This window comes from Lipotes vexillifer, unplaced genomic scaffold (assembly GCF_000442215.2).
Source record: "Lipotes vexillifer unplaced genomic scaffold, Lipotes_vexillifer_v1.1 scaffold278, whole genome shotgun sequence".
Classification (NCBI taxonomy): Eukaryota; Metazoa; Chordata; class Mammalia; order Artiodactyla; family Lipotidae; genus Lipotes; species Lipotes vexillifer.
Genome location: NW_006769677.1, coordinates 2,662,787 through 2,677,172, shown reverse-complemented (window position 1 = coordinate 2,677,172; position 14,386 = coordinate 2,662,787). Strand labels below are relative to the sequence as shown.

General features: G+C 43.9%; 1 protein-coding gene across 2 annotated transcripts in view; it reads right to left on the bottom strand.

The window, feature by feature from the left end:
* SLC8A1 (solute carrier family 8 member A1) overlaps positions 1-14,386 on the bottom strand; it is a 426,549-nt gene that overhangs the window by 357,213 nt on the left and 54,950 nt on the right. Inside the window, exon 2 of one of the 2 annotated variants that reach the window (XM_007445748.1) lies at positions 2,794-2,942. The gene's annotated coding sequence lies outside the window, so the exon portion shown is untranslated. Of the gene's footprint in view, positions 1-1,489; positions 1,674-2,793; positions 2,943-14,386 lie in introns of those variants that run through there. The other variant, XM_007445756.1, reaches the window with a different exon arrangement.

The window sequence follows — 14,386 nt, the reverse complement described above, 5'->3', positions numbered from 1 at the left end:
AGAGAGGGAGAGAGAGAGAGAGAGAGAGAGAGAGAGAGAGTGTGTGTGTGTGTGTGTGTGTGTATGTTGGGGAGTGTGGGTGGGAGGTATGCTTTCAGAATCCCCTCCTGGTTGCTCCCCATTTCCCTTAGGAAATCTTCACACAGATGCTAGACTGTGGATGTTCAGTTGCTCCTATTTGGAGAGACCCAAGCTATGCCTTTAACCACATCTGATCAGACTCTCCACCTACTATACTAGCTCCTCCATGACAGGGATGCCTGTACTGTCTTTACATCTGTCATTTTTTAAAAAGCTTCTTCCACTTCACCTCCTACTGATATCCTTTTTTTTTTTTTCTTTTTTTAGTCTTTACACCTCCAGCAGGACAAAGTTTGTATTGTTATATTCACAACCACTAGTGGCTGACTAGCAGCAGACAGCGCCAGCAAGGGAGCCAGGCAAAGAGGGGTTAAACGAATACCTAGTGCAAAGCAGGACTTTCTTTCCAGCGACTGCGGACACCAAGCACATTGCTTTTTTCACAAAATTCTTTGTTAAATTTGATCGCTCTGCTCCCAACCCAACCATTGCCACTTTGTCTGGAGAGGGAAATACGAATTGCCGGCCCAAGCCATTCATCAGTCAACACAATCCATAAAGGAAGGGGGATTTGAAAAACCACGGAGGCACACATACTATATTTTTAAAAGCATCGCCTGGGTGGATTTGGTTTCTGTAGCCTACCGTCCACCCATAAGACCTCCCCCTTCTTCATTAAGGAGGATCCAAGAAGGATATCCTCACGTCTCAGAACACAGACCATTTCCCCAAGAGCCAGCGAAGCTCCAGAGGCAGACAATGCAGCGGCAAAGTTCCCTTCGAATGTCCTGGGGAAAGATGCCTCTGCGCGCAGGATCCCCAACGCACACTCGGGCTGGGTGCCCAGAGACTGGGACCCTGCAGCCCACTCCCCCGCCGCTTCTCTCCCTTGCCTGTCCCTTCGCCCCGGCCACACCTCCCTCCTCTCCGCAGTCGATGCTGAAGGAGCACCCAGGGCTGGCCGGAAAAGAGGAGACTCGCGAGTGCGGCCTTGGGGAAGACCCCAGGGATTACCGGGAGGAGGGGTCACCGCGGAGCAGAGCCCAGTGGGTGGGGACGCCTGGATCCCCAGCAGCGCTGCATTCCGGGTGGACTTCGCTCTTCGCGCCCTGAATCCTTAAGCCCAGCGCGGTGCAGGGTGCAGCATCTCTCCTCAGCAGCCCTTTCTTGCTCCGGCAGCCGGCACTGGCAGGCGGGCACCCTCAACGCCCAGACGCACCAGCCAGAGCAATTTCACTCCCCGAGAAGCGCGGACACCCCCAGAAAATGGGTGGGGACACACACATACACACACAATTTAGGAGCTGGTCCTTTGCCAAAGCGGGGGGAAGTGTAGCCTTCTGAACAAATGGAAAACAGTTGGCGGTGTCTGACCAAATCCTTCCTGCTGCCCTTCCGAAGATCCTACCTGGTTTAGGGAGAGTGCGGCTGGATCCTTCCCCAGTTCCTCCACGTTAGTAGGAAAGACGGCGCACTCCCTCCTTTTAAATAGCTCCCGAGCTGGGAAAGGTCGCTCCCATCTTCGGGGGGAAGCACAAAGCGGGCGGCGGCGGGCAAGCTCCAGTGCAGCGCCGGCGCGAGCAGGAGCGTCGGCGGCGGCAGGCAGCCGGTGCGCGCGGGCGGGAGGCAGAGCGGAGGCCGGGAGGCTGGGAGGGCCGGGGCCCGGGCGGCGCGCGCGCTCCGCTCCCCTCCCCTCCCTCCCTTCCTCCCGCGCACACTCGCCCGCCAGCCCGCCGCCCGCAGCCTCGCACTCGCTCTCACGCGCGCTCCGCCCCGCCGCCGCCGCCGCCGCCGCCGCCGGCGCCCCGGCCCCCCGCGCGCCCCCACCCCGGCGGCCTCGGTCACCGCGGGCGAGCGGAGCCGGCGCGTTTCTGGAGCTACCGGCGGGCGGGCAGCAATTCCAGCCTCCCAGCCTCGGCCGCGGAGAAGGTTTTTCGACGTCCTCCCGGCTCTCGGCCCCGCAGTGCGTCCCGGCCGCACGCTAGCGCTTTCCCCAGCGCCCAGCCCATGGAGTACACGCGCAGACCGACGCTGCAACTTTTCTTTGCCACCTTCCTCCCCTCACCCACAGACAGAACCGCCACCCCGGCTCGCCCACCCGTTTCTCACCTCTGAAATTGTTCAGCCAGATATATCTTTCTTCCTCCACTTTCTATCGCCCCGCTAAAGGAAGCGTTCCTTTAGCAGAGGGATCCGGGGATGTATCAATGATTTTCTCTGAAATCCTCACTCCGTGTTTTTCCTACTTACCAGACCTGCACAGCAATACGCTGGCTAGGAGCTGCTGACACAAGCAGATAAGGATTGCGGGGCGGGGGGGTGGGGGTTGTTAATTCCCCAGCCAAGAACTCCAAAAGATTCTCCCTTTTGGTATTTCCCTCAAAGATTGCAGCTCACTTGGGAATAAAGACCAAGAGGCTGCTTAATGTGAAAGCCCTGCAGCTTTTAAAACTACAGAGAAGAGTAAAAGCTGAGCATTAAGGTTAAGTTGGGAAAGATCTAATGCAGCAATCGACGAACCATTCATTGCCCTTTCCAAGAGAAGCATTATCATTGCCAATACATCACTTCGCCATAATTAAAAAAGGAGCATTGCATCAGGCCCTTGCTCTCTTGACAGCTCATTCATCCTTACAAATCCTTAATGACTTGGCAGGATGTAAGGCTAGACCCGCTGTGGAGTTCACAGTCCTGACTGCACATCAGACACACCTGGGAAGCTAGTTAAAAATGCGGATTGTAGCGTCCTATCTTGAGACTCTGATGTAGCTCTCAAGGTGGACTCCAAGTTTGTATTTTTAAAGCACGAGTTGATGTCCGCCCCTGGTGTGGTTTGCTAAAGTGTGGGGCATCAGGGGCAGCTATGTGGAGGGTGAGAGTGGGAGGGAGATCAAAGTACTAGACAGAAAGTTAAGTTTCTTAATAGAGTTTCCCCCGTACTTACAGCGCAGCTCTGGGCAGCCAGGCCACAGGAAAAGAGAGATTCGGACTCCAGGAATCCCACTGTTTGACTATGAGGCAAAGAGCAGGGGGCTGGGAAAAGTAGCCCTCCTCTGCCTCTTTGCCAGTGGCTCTCAACTTCCGACTGCACCTCAGAATCTCCTGGGGAGCTTTTAAAACTCCCAGTGCTTAGGCCACACCCCAGACAGAGTAGCTTGGAATCTCTGGGGGTGGGACCTGGGCATCAGTAATTATTTTTAAGTTTCCCTGGTTGGTGCCTATGTGTAACCAAAGCTGAGAACCATGTTCTTGGCCAATGCTCCTCAAACATGAATGCATATATGAATCACCTGGAGATTGCAGTTTCTTATGCAGTAGATCTGAAACAGGCCTGTTATCTGCATTTCTAGCAAACTCACAAGTGATGGTGATGCTTTCTGAATGAGAACTGCTCTTTAATGAGCAGGGGCTTGGTACATCATCCTAGTGGTTGTGGACACTCAGCTTGACGGAGGAAACTCCAAGCTTCTTCTTGTCTTGTATATTCCCAGGAATCATTCTTCCCTAAGAATATATTCCTTTCCTCTGCGATGAATTAAACTAACTGTCTTGGAAGCCACTCTCCACGCAAACTTTTTGTTAGACTGTACTGACCAATGGGTGTGAACAGAATGACGTGAGGGGAGACACAGGTCACCACCTCTCTGTTAGCATACGTCCTCAGCCAAAAATTACATAGGGTCCTGACTTCAAGAGAGTGTGAGAGGCAGACATTTGGCTTACACTCAAGGAAAGGGGCTTGGAGAGACAAGTGGCTGCTTTGTAAATGACATTGAGAAAAGCATATAACTAAAGACTCCACCCATAGGAAATAGGACAAAGCTAACTGAAGGGATTGAATGGAAGACCTAAATGAAAATGTGAGTGGATTACATCTCGTTGGAACGGGTTTTGTAGAAAGGGTGAGGCCTGTTATTGCTATTATGGGCCACTTAGTGAAAGCACAGATTTTCTTGAAAGTGTAAGCATGCTTGTGACATGGAGTGATAAAAGCCGTGTTCTTAAATGTCTATATTCCAGTGGTGTCCAAAATCCATCTTGTCGGCAGCAGAGAAGGCATTAAGATGACATCTTGGTTCTCTTTATTCCTCTTTTTTTTCCAATTTAGACCGATATTTAGGTTAATTTGGATATTTGAGGAAAACAAACTACTTGAAGTAAGTAGTTTTCTCTATTACCTATAGAACCATTAAAAGGTAGCCTAGTACCTAGTGATTTGGCACCATTTTTGATTTGGCTCAATTTCTGACCCCCTAATTTTTTTTTCCTTTCATTTCTCATTAAAGGCATTTTTATAAGGGTTCCAGGGCCCCGAGGGAAATCAAACCCTTTGCTCCCTCCTAAATGTCATACATGACTGGATTCTTATTACAAGAATTATCAAAGGCTACATCACTGGCACAACGCTCTAGGTAAGGAAACAGGCTGCTACAGGCTCTGACTTAGGAAAGAAAAAATATTGTATGTAGGAAGGTGGTGATTTACATTCCAATGGCAACACTATTTCCTAATTTATTCTTGCATATTGATTGCCATTCTTTCCTTTGGACTTAAGAATCAGTTATGGGCCTCCACTGTTATCTAGCCAAAGCAGTTGGCATGACCATTTTGCAGACTCCACAGGGAAATCACTAAGAGTTGATATATTCTAAAGGTGCTTCAGATTTTCATGAACTATTTCCCTGGAAACCTTCAGGGGATCTTTTAGCAAACTCATTTTCAAACCAAATGAAAATATTGTGAATTAGGCCAGTCTACAGAAAAATTAGACATGTGATCGTGAGTACCCCAAATTTTACTTTTAATATTTAATATTGTATTAAAACAGTCAACACTTTTCATCATGGGGAAAACAAGTACTTTGTTGTAATTCCTTTCACTTTTACAGTACCTTGAATTACTTAGGTCAGAGGTACCATCGTTGTTTTGTTTTGTTTTTTCACTTCTTGGAGCTCCTTCAGTGTGTTAATATAGCTCTAGCTTATTCCCACCTCATTTCCTACTCTGCCCGTCTTCACCTATCATCTGCTCCTTCATGGGTTCAGTCTGATACTGATTTCTACATAAGAAAAAAGCATTATAGCATCTGCAGCCTGGCCAGCAAGAGAGTGGAGCTTAGCATTAGCTATTTTCCCATACCCAGGAACCTCAGGGGAACCGCTGGACCAGGTTTTGTTTGCTGCTGATTGGATCCTGGGTTTGCTTCAAGAGTGACTGTGGGGATTCTTGGTGACTTCTAAGTGCTACCGTTCCTCCTCCCTGGGGTCTTGTTCCTGAAATTAAATTTTTGCTTCTCTGTTTTGTTTTGACCAGTTGAACCCCATGTAGTCAGTGGCCCTGCTGGTGGGTGGAATCAGCCTTCCCGGTAGACTCAAAGTTATAACCCATCCTTCCTCAGTGCTCCGTCACTGTAAAGTCACCCACTTCCTCTGAATTTGTCACAGTCTTTGGACACCAGAGGTCTTCACTTCTGCATTTGAGGAACTTATAGTCAACAGTTGGGCTTGTGCAAAATCCTGATACTTTCAGTTTCCATTTCTGCCCCTTAGAACATTGAGGACATTAGTTTGTACCCCAAAACCTTATCAATGGTGAGGTTACCAGTCAGTAACTCAATGGCAGAATCATTATCTAGATCAACTAGTGGGTCAGAAAAGAACAGAGACTGGCTAAGAATTAAAGCTTTGGAGTCATACTACCTGGGTTTGAATCTCACCTCTGGCTGTATGACCTTGGGAAGTTTTTTAACCTTTGTGTGTCACAATACCTTTGTCTGGAAAACCTAGATCACAAATCGCCTTCAAGAAATTATGAAAAAGTATAAAATGTATATAATGCGCTTGACATAGTTCCTGATCATAGTAATTACTCAATGTTGTTAGTATTGGTAAATTTCCATAAAAATGATACCCATAAAGTAAAAAATATTCTATGTAATTGGGTTCAACATAATCAGGCCATGTCATTACTAATAATGATTATGCTAAGGTTTTTGTTATGCAGAATTCTATACAATGAGTAATCCAGGAAAGTGGATGCCCCTACAGTACAAGAGTACTTTCCCTCTCTGTAATGAAAGAAGCTGCTTGTGCACTTTCTGATTTTGTAAGTACAGAGTGTCGTTATGTGATCAATAAAGGGGGTAGGTACCGCATTCTTGCTGGATCACAGTCTTCTTCTATGTGTTCCTCTTTTCCTATGATCCCCTCTCTATTATAATCTGAGGGTTTAATTTCCAATAGAGACATTTTAAACAAATTCCACTCCGAGGAAGATTTTGTTTGTCGCATTAGTTTTCTTAACAGCGGACCTTATCTAGAGGACAGAAACTTTTTTACTAAGTTTGCACGAACTCACCATTGATTCAAGGACTCCATCAATAGGGATTCAAGACGAAGTCCCTGGGGTCCTCTGTACGAGGAAGTTGTTCCCTACAATCCAGTTCTGAAGCAACGTCCCTGAGAGATCGTACTTTAGGTTTTTCAGTAAATCTCTTTTCTTTGGCATTGTCTATGATATATAGCTCTCTCACTGCATCTTCAGTTGCTGGTCACTGATTAGAATCTCTGAGAACTGCCAGTGTTTTAGTGGTGACCACAGTGCCCGGACAGTCGCCCTTGAACATGGTCATAACCAAGATACCTAAGGGGAAAATGGACTGAATTTATGGATGTCTTAATCCATGGTTTTAATGCTGCTGATTCTGCTACCACTGGAAGTGTCTGGAAGTAATGAAACTATATGCTCTTGTTTCTTTAAAAATTCAGAATCTTACATAGCATGACCTAAAGAGTCCGTAGCAATTACGAGTCAGAAAAGTTCAGAAACTACATACTATTTTCCCTTTCTTTTAAAATGTTATCCTGTCACACAAAAGTCTTAGCCATCTTTGGATTTGTTTAAGAATTTCTGAGTGTAGACCAAAAAAAAATGTTAGTTGTGTGGATATTAAAATTATTTATTAAAATTGTTTGACATCTACAACCTAAATTTTAGATAAGAAATCCTTATGAGCTAAGGAGGGAATTATGATTACCCTCATTTTACAAGTTGAGAAAGTACAAAGAGATTTGCCCAATACTAGCTGCACATAAATATCAGTTGTGTTGTTTCAAAATAATACTGAAGCCCAGGTCCACTCTTGGAGATTTTGTTCCCAGTGGTCTGAAGTGGAATATGGGCACTGGCATTTTTTTAAGTTCCCTGGTTGGTTCTAGGTTCAGCCAGAGCCGAGAACCATGGGCCTAGGATCAAATAGCGAATTAGTGGTAAAGACAAGTGAAAAAAGTCCCCTTACATCTGCCATAATGCTGTTTCTATTCTGCTGCTGCAACGAACATTGGTATTTAACAGAATATAAAAATGGGAATGCCTCTTGGAAATTTAAGGGAGCTTAGAAATGTTTAAGGACCTTTTTTGAGTCTCTAAGAGACACAGGTGGGTATTGTAATTGACCTGACAAAGATAGATGAGCAGATTGGAACAGATGATCAAGAAAGCCAAGTCCAAGACTGCAGGGCCTCTGTCTCTCTTTTTGAACTGTCAGACCCCAGCATCTAGAGCAGTTTTTGGTTCACAGTAGATGAATTAATAAAACACATACTGTCCCCTATAGGGGGACTGGCCTATGTAGACAAAAGATGGGTTTGGGTTATAGGGTAAACACTTTGGCCCCTGTCCAGTGCAAAGTGCAACTTAATAGCTATCATCTCCTCCTAGCTGTAGTGCAGGCTGTAGTTAGCAACTGACATGGTCACCATATCCACACCCATAGTCCTGCCTGGCCACCTGCTCTGTGATGACAGATTGTCTGTGACATTGCAGGAGACCGGACTACAAGAGATGGCAATCTGACCGAGCCTCAGGCTTGCGCCTGTAAGCTGACCCCTTGTCAGTTATCTCAGCAATTAATAACTTATAAGCTCTTGTTTGATCCAGTTTGTAAGCATGTCAGAGAATCTCTTATTTCCTGTTATCTTTAGGCATGTATTGTGTAGATATTGACTAATATTTTCTTTTTATCTTTTTCAAAAATCAAGGAATCAGTGAAGTTGCTGAGAGGTTCAAAATCAGTCATTAGGCAACTCTAATTAAAAGCAAAAAGCAGATTATGACCCATGCATTGCTCTCTTTTGAGATGAAAAATGATAGATGTGAAGCCTAAAAATGATACTTGAAACAGGCATTTTTTGTCTTCCCGTTTCTTTTGTCAAAAAAAAATTTCTAAATGTACATATTGCTCAAGGAAAAGCAGATTTTAGACAAAATTATTCAACACAGCAAATGCCTACCTAACTCATACTAAATGATCGATAAGTATGTTTTGGGCTTCCCTGGTGGCGCAATGGTTGAGAGTCTGCCTGCCGATGCAGGGGGCACGGGTTCGTGCCCTGGTCCGGGAAGATCCCACATGCAGCGGAGTGGCTAGGCCCGTGAGCCATGGCCTCTGAGCCTGTGCGTCCGGAGCCTGTGCTCCGTAACGGGAGAGCCCACAACAGTGACAGGCCGCATACCGAAAAAAAAAAAAAAAAAGTATGTGTTGAATAAATGATGCAAATTTGTGGAACATGCCTAATTATAGGGCAGTCATTTAAAGAAAATTTCATAGCAGATTTACTAGTTGAATTTTTAAATAATTCAGGCAAAATTTAGCAAGTGACTACTCCATTCACCGCCATGAACTAAGTCCTGTGGTGACTAAAAATGGCTTAGACACCACCCATGACCTCTAGGAATTTAGTAGCTAGAATTCGACTCTGGAGATTTTTGAGCACGTGAGCCCTATAGCCAGACACGTGCTTATGAAGAGGCATCTTGAGTGTATGACATGTAAGAGTTGGCGTGGTCAGGAATAAAGAGACCAGCAAGGAGTTGGTCACAGTCACCCCACAGAAGACCAGGTGAGAGGACTCTAAACAACGACTGGAGAAGAAAGGGAAGAAAATAGTAATTTTTGCTTTGGCTCAATTCTTGGCAGAGTCTTTTTTTTTTTCATGTATGATCTCAATTTTGTTTCACTGATGTCTTAAATATTAATACACTGATCACAGGGAAAAAAAAGCTCAGAAAGGCATATATCAAAATGTTAAAAATAATTATCACTAGGTACTGTGCTTCCAGGAGAATTTTATTTTCTTTGTGTGTCTGTGTGTTTTTGTGTCCTTCCCAATTTTTCAACAATTACTTTCGTAATTGAAAGCAAAAGTATGCCAACTGGACAAATGAAAAAGGAGAGAAAAGGACACTCATGTCGGTTGCTGATCCTAACGTGAGAATGCCCACAAGTCTATTTCCAAGTGACATAGTAAATATAATCCTCCTTGAGAATCAAATTATAAAAGGCAGGCTAGCATTTGGGAAAATAAAGACCAATTCAGAAGACAGAGCAGCGGCGTGTTCCCTGCAGAATTAGAATAGAGGCAGATCCTCATTTCAGACGATTCCCAAGTCCAGAGTGGGTTCACCACATCAGTGTGTGCCCAGCAGAAAAGAAAAGACCGGGGGAGCCTCACACACCACTCAAGAGGCCCATCAGAAAGGACAGGCTCAGAAAGGAAAGACTCTTGAATCAAGCAGCACTCTCCCTGCCACTCAGGGCTCCCTACCCCCATATCTCTCTTAAGCTAAATTCTCACCCACCCAGCCCAGTATTTAAAACAAAAACAAAAACACACTGGGTTCTCATTTTCAGAGGACTCATCATGGATGGTTTCCATTGGAACACATCCGACTTCTATAAGGCTCTGAGTCTTCTGGGAAGAAACTCTCCTTAAAGAGTAGCCTGCTCAAGCTGGCAGTGGGCACGGCAGCCTTCTCCAGCAGGCAGGGGGAACATTTCATCACTGAGAAGCTGCACGGGGATGAGAAAGAGCAGAGGACCCTTAGTTGGTTTTAGTATCGTGTTTAAGTTCTCTACAGACTATGCACCCCCTTATTCTTTGCAACTTAAATTGACTCTTCCCTCTGCCTAGTCCCCTGGATGTGTGGCTGCCTTTTAAGATAGGTTGTAGAAAGCTGAGAATATCTGGTTGTCTTTCTAAGACACATAGAGCTGAATTGTAACCAGGGAGCAGGTGAAAAGCTTCTCTCTCCTACATGTACCCCACCCTCCTTTCCACGAGAAAATCTCCAGGAATTTAAATCCACCGTGTGGGAAAGCCAAAGGGAGCCAATTCTGATGAAGTAGGGACTTTATAAAGAGCCTCTTGCTTCCCCTAACTACAGCTGCTTTTAATATTATTTTAGAAATATACAGAATCAGTGAAGGGAATTGGAATGGAATCGTTACATTTAATCAATTTTTTGTCTTTTGATTTTATATATATATTCTAAAGAACATTGTTTTGCTCAAATCAGTCTTATTTGTTGGCTAACAAATATCAATAGAAAGATAAAATCATTGGTTTGATTTTTCGTATGTATTTCTGATAGCCCTTGTGACACACCCTTGATCTGACACAAACTAGAAAATTGTATATATGTCATTATGAGAAATCTAGTGTTAATTTAACACTAAAACACTACTTATTGTAAGATTTATTTTTTAAATGGAGAGCATACACTAGGCTTTTTGATCTTTATCTCCTTGTTTTAAGGTGAAATGTTTTTATTTTGTTTAAAAAAATTTAAAACATTTAATTATTAAAATTAAATAATTTTAAATAAATTTATTTAAATAAATCAAATAAAATGTTATTTATATGTAAATAGTAATGTTAGAAAAATACCTAATGAATTTCCTGACAAGTTTGGAACCTTCTTTCCTTCTCCTATGAGAGGCAGTGTCTTATGATCAGAGCAGATATGAACTTGAATTTTATGGAAGTGGGCTTGAGTTTTCGTACTTACCTGCTAGCTATACAATCATAGATAAAAGTTCTTTATTTATTCACTCACTTATTTGAGTATTTTAAAGTTCCTATTAAGCGGGGTACTGAATTAGACATAAAGGGGTCATCAGTGCACACATGAACAAATGGGGCTTTCATCTTGGGGGGAAAAAGGAGATATTTACAAAATTACACAATTTTCTACCAGAGGGAGCTGACCTGTTTTTTTTTAGGAGAGTCTGTTCAGCTCTAAAATATGGCTAGGAGCTGGCTAGGAGCAGAGGAGGGTAAATTCAGTTTAGTCCTGGACAGAAGAAGCTTCAGGTGCAAAGGCCCTGTGGTGAGAAGGCGCAGTCTAGGTACTCTAAGTAGGTTAGAGGTTGTAAAGCCCAGAAAGTGAGGAAGAGAGGGGTGTTAGCAGGGCCTAGAGGGTAGGCAGCGCCATGCAGTGCTGTAGAGTTTGGCATTTGGTCTCACTCTTAAGATCAAGATAACTCATCTGTGCATTCTGAGGACTTGCCTTAGTTTCTTACGGAACAATTAGCCTTGCAATTACTAACTTCTCCTCGCTTTCCGAATCTCCTTGCTCACACATGGTTAACCAGAATTCCTTCCACGTTTGATATTAAGGGAGAGACTTAATTTGTCAAGTCATGTATTCCTGACATGATTTTATTTAACACCATTGTGCCTTATCAGGGTTCTCCTACATGATTATCAATAATCACTACAATGTCCAAAATTCTCTACCAGTTGGCTGTTCAGATTATTCAGTGGAATCCTGATCTTTTTATGCCCACATACCTTCCAGATATGTTCTTCTAAATTACTCTCATGTAGTAATAGATAAGAAGAAATATCGAGAGCCAAAGTGAATAAAAATGCACTGGCTCAATTCTGGAAGGAGACAATGCATTTCATAACTTTGAAACACTCCTACATTTTCACCTGTTTATTTGCAGTGAACATTTCTGCATTGTGGTATACAGACAAATTGGTGATTATGCCCAGTAAGCTACCCGTTATGTAATGAGTTGTAAGACAGTATTCAGCTAGTTCCTCCTTTTTGAGGTCAAGAGAGGAGGCTCCCAAAAGAATTGCTTTAAAAAATTGTAAAAAAGCAAGACCAGCAACTGATTTCCCAGTCTTAGCCTTCAGTTTACTTCTGAAGCATGTACTCCTTGAGTGGGGGAAAGAGCACGGGGAGAAATGGGATGGAGTGGTCTCAGAAGTAGGACTTTAGTGGGGAAGGGAGACAGGGACAGCAGACCTCCCAAGGACTCAGAACAGGAGATGGATTTTGTGTGAAGCCGTCATTGTGGGGGTAGGGGGGGAATCAACCTAAAATAATAGTCCTCCAGTCACACAGAAGTTCCTCAAAGTTTGGAGTAAAGGGTTCTACCCCAGGAGGACAGTGGCAGACTCTATCTAAAGATTCTGAGCATGTAACCAACAAGATGGGTCAGCAGTATGAAGGAGCTGCAACCCTGCCACAAGAGGGGTTACCTCCACTCCTGCCTGCCAGATCATAACAAGCATATAAAGGAAGGAGGGCGAGGAGAAGGTAGACCATATCCCCTTCCTCTTCAAGTCTCTCAAACAGTGGTTCTCGACTAAGGTGTTACTGCTACTTGGGGGAAATTTGGAAATTCATTGGGATGCCTTGTCACAATAATATGGACATTGCAGTGGACATTTATGGGGCTGGACCAAGGATGCAACATTATCTTGCAATGTGTGAGATGGCCCCATACGATGAATATTTGTCCTTCATTCCACATACTTTTCAAATGTTCTAAGGACACTATTATCCAAGCCTAGCCCCTTACTCAGGTTTTTACATACGAACCAAGTATTTTTTGCATGTTTTAACATATGTTGATTGTTCCAGGAATGTAGCTACTGTGTATAATGAGAAAAGATTATACTTTGTTTCATTTGGAATTTAACAAGAGCTAGTCACCATTTTGGAAAATCACTTCACTGATGCCAGTTACTTGATAATCAGCCTTTGCAGCTGTTGCCCTTAGGCGAGGGGGCGTTACTTAATGGGACAGGCATCGGCTGTTCCACTGTATCTTCTAGGGTGAAAACTGAGTTCATAAATTGAACAACTTATTGATTTATTAGAAAATACTGGCAGATATTAGAGTTATAGTATGCAGAACTTGAAAAAAATTATTCAGGAAATAGGTTATATTATCAATTTTATTTCAGTATGTTGGAAAAATTGCTACAATGTATTTTTATAAAAGGGGAAAGATGGGTCTGAAGGAATTGATAACCTCTCCAAGTTTGTTACTCTCTAAGATTTACAAATGCAGCCTGCTGTGTCAAGGGCACGAGTTGGGAGAGAAATTTAAATCAATTATGATTATCAGATTGAAACTTAAAAATGAAAGGGAATGAGTCAATTACAAGAGGCTCTTTCAATAACTAAAACTGAAAATTTTCTGGACTGATAATGCCCTTCGGGAAGCCACTGTAGGGAAGAGCTTCCCCAGAGTCCCACTGGAGGCTCTCCTTGGAAAATGACTCAAGGGTCTTTTCTGCAGCTATTATATTCAATTGGATGGTCGTCTACCTGCCACATAATTGAAGAGTGGAAAGAATATGTAGTTCCAGTTCTGCTACTAACTAGTTGCTGGTAAACTCACTACCACTGTAACCGAGCAGGACCCTATGAGGCCTTCCCAGAATAGACACCCGCCGCCATGTCCTCCACCTGCCTTTTGTCTGTAAGAAAACCTTGTCAAAGAATAAGTTTAATCAGAGAAGTGAGAAAATACAGAAAGAAAGGAAAACAGTCAAGCAAGACAAAATAAAAATACTTTAACCATTAAAGTCAAGGGCCTCTAGTTCTTCCTCAAGGGCTCTAGATACTACCCTGAGCCACATCCTTTAAGCTGTTTTGCAGATACTGAAACCCTCACCATGTGGAAGACGTTAACCGGATGCTGCCCAGGAGCATGGACACCCCAGACCGGTTGGAACCAGAAGGTTGATGATGCTGACTCCCACTGACCTCACCACCAGCCAATCAGAAGAATGTCCACGAGCTGATCACGCTCTGCTCCTTGAACACTATAAGGCTCCTCAAGTGGGAGACACAGTTTTGAGGGCATTTGCCTGCTGCAGCCCCCTTTGCCTGGCAATGCAATACAGGATTCTTTCCTATTTCACCCAGAACTCTGTCTCTGCGTTTCTATTTGGCACCGATGAACAGAGGCCGAGTTTCGTCAATACCACTCTGAGCCTTCCTTCCCTTGCAAATGGAGGACGCTAAGAACTTTTCCGTTCTTTCAATATTACTGTGAGAATAATTTTGTACAATAAGTATAAAATGTTCTGTAATAAAAAGAAATACGATTCTGTACCTTCTTGCATTCCATCGCACTGAGACCCATGCGGGGCATGTAGGAGTATCTAATAGTTCATGCTTGTGGTTGCATGTATCCTCACCCTTCCCGCCCCCC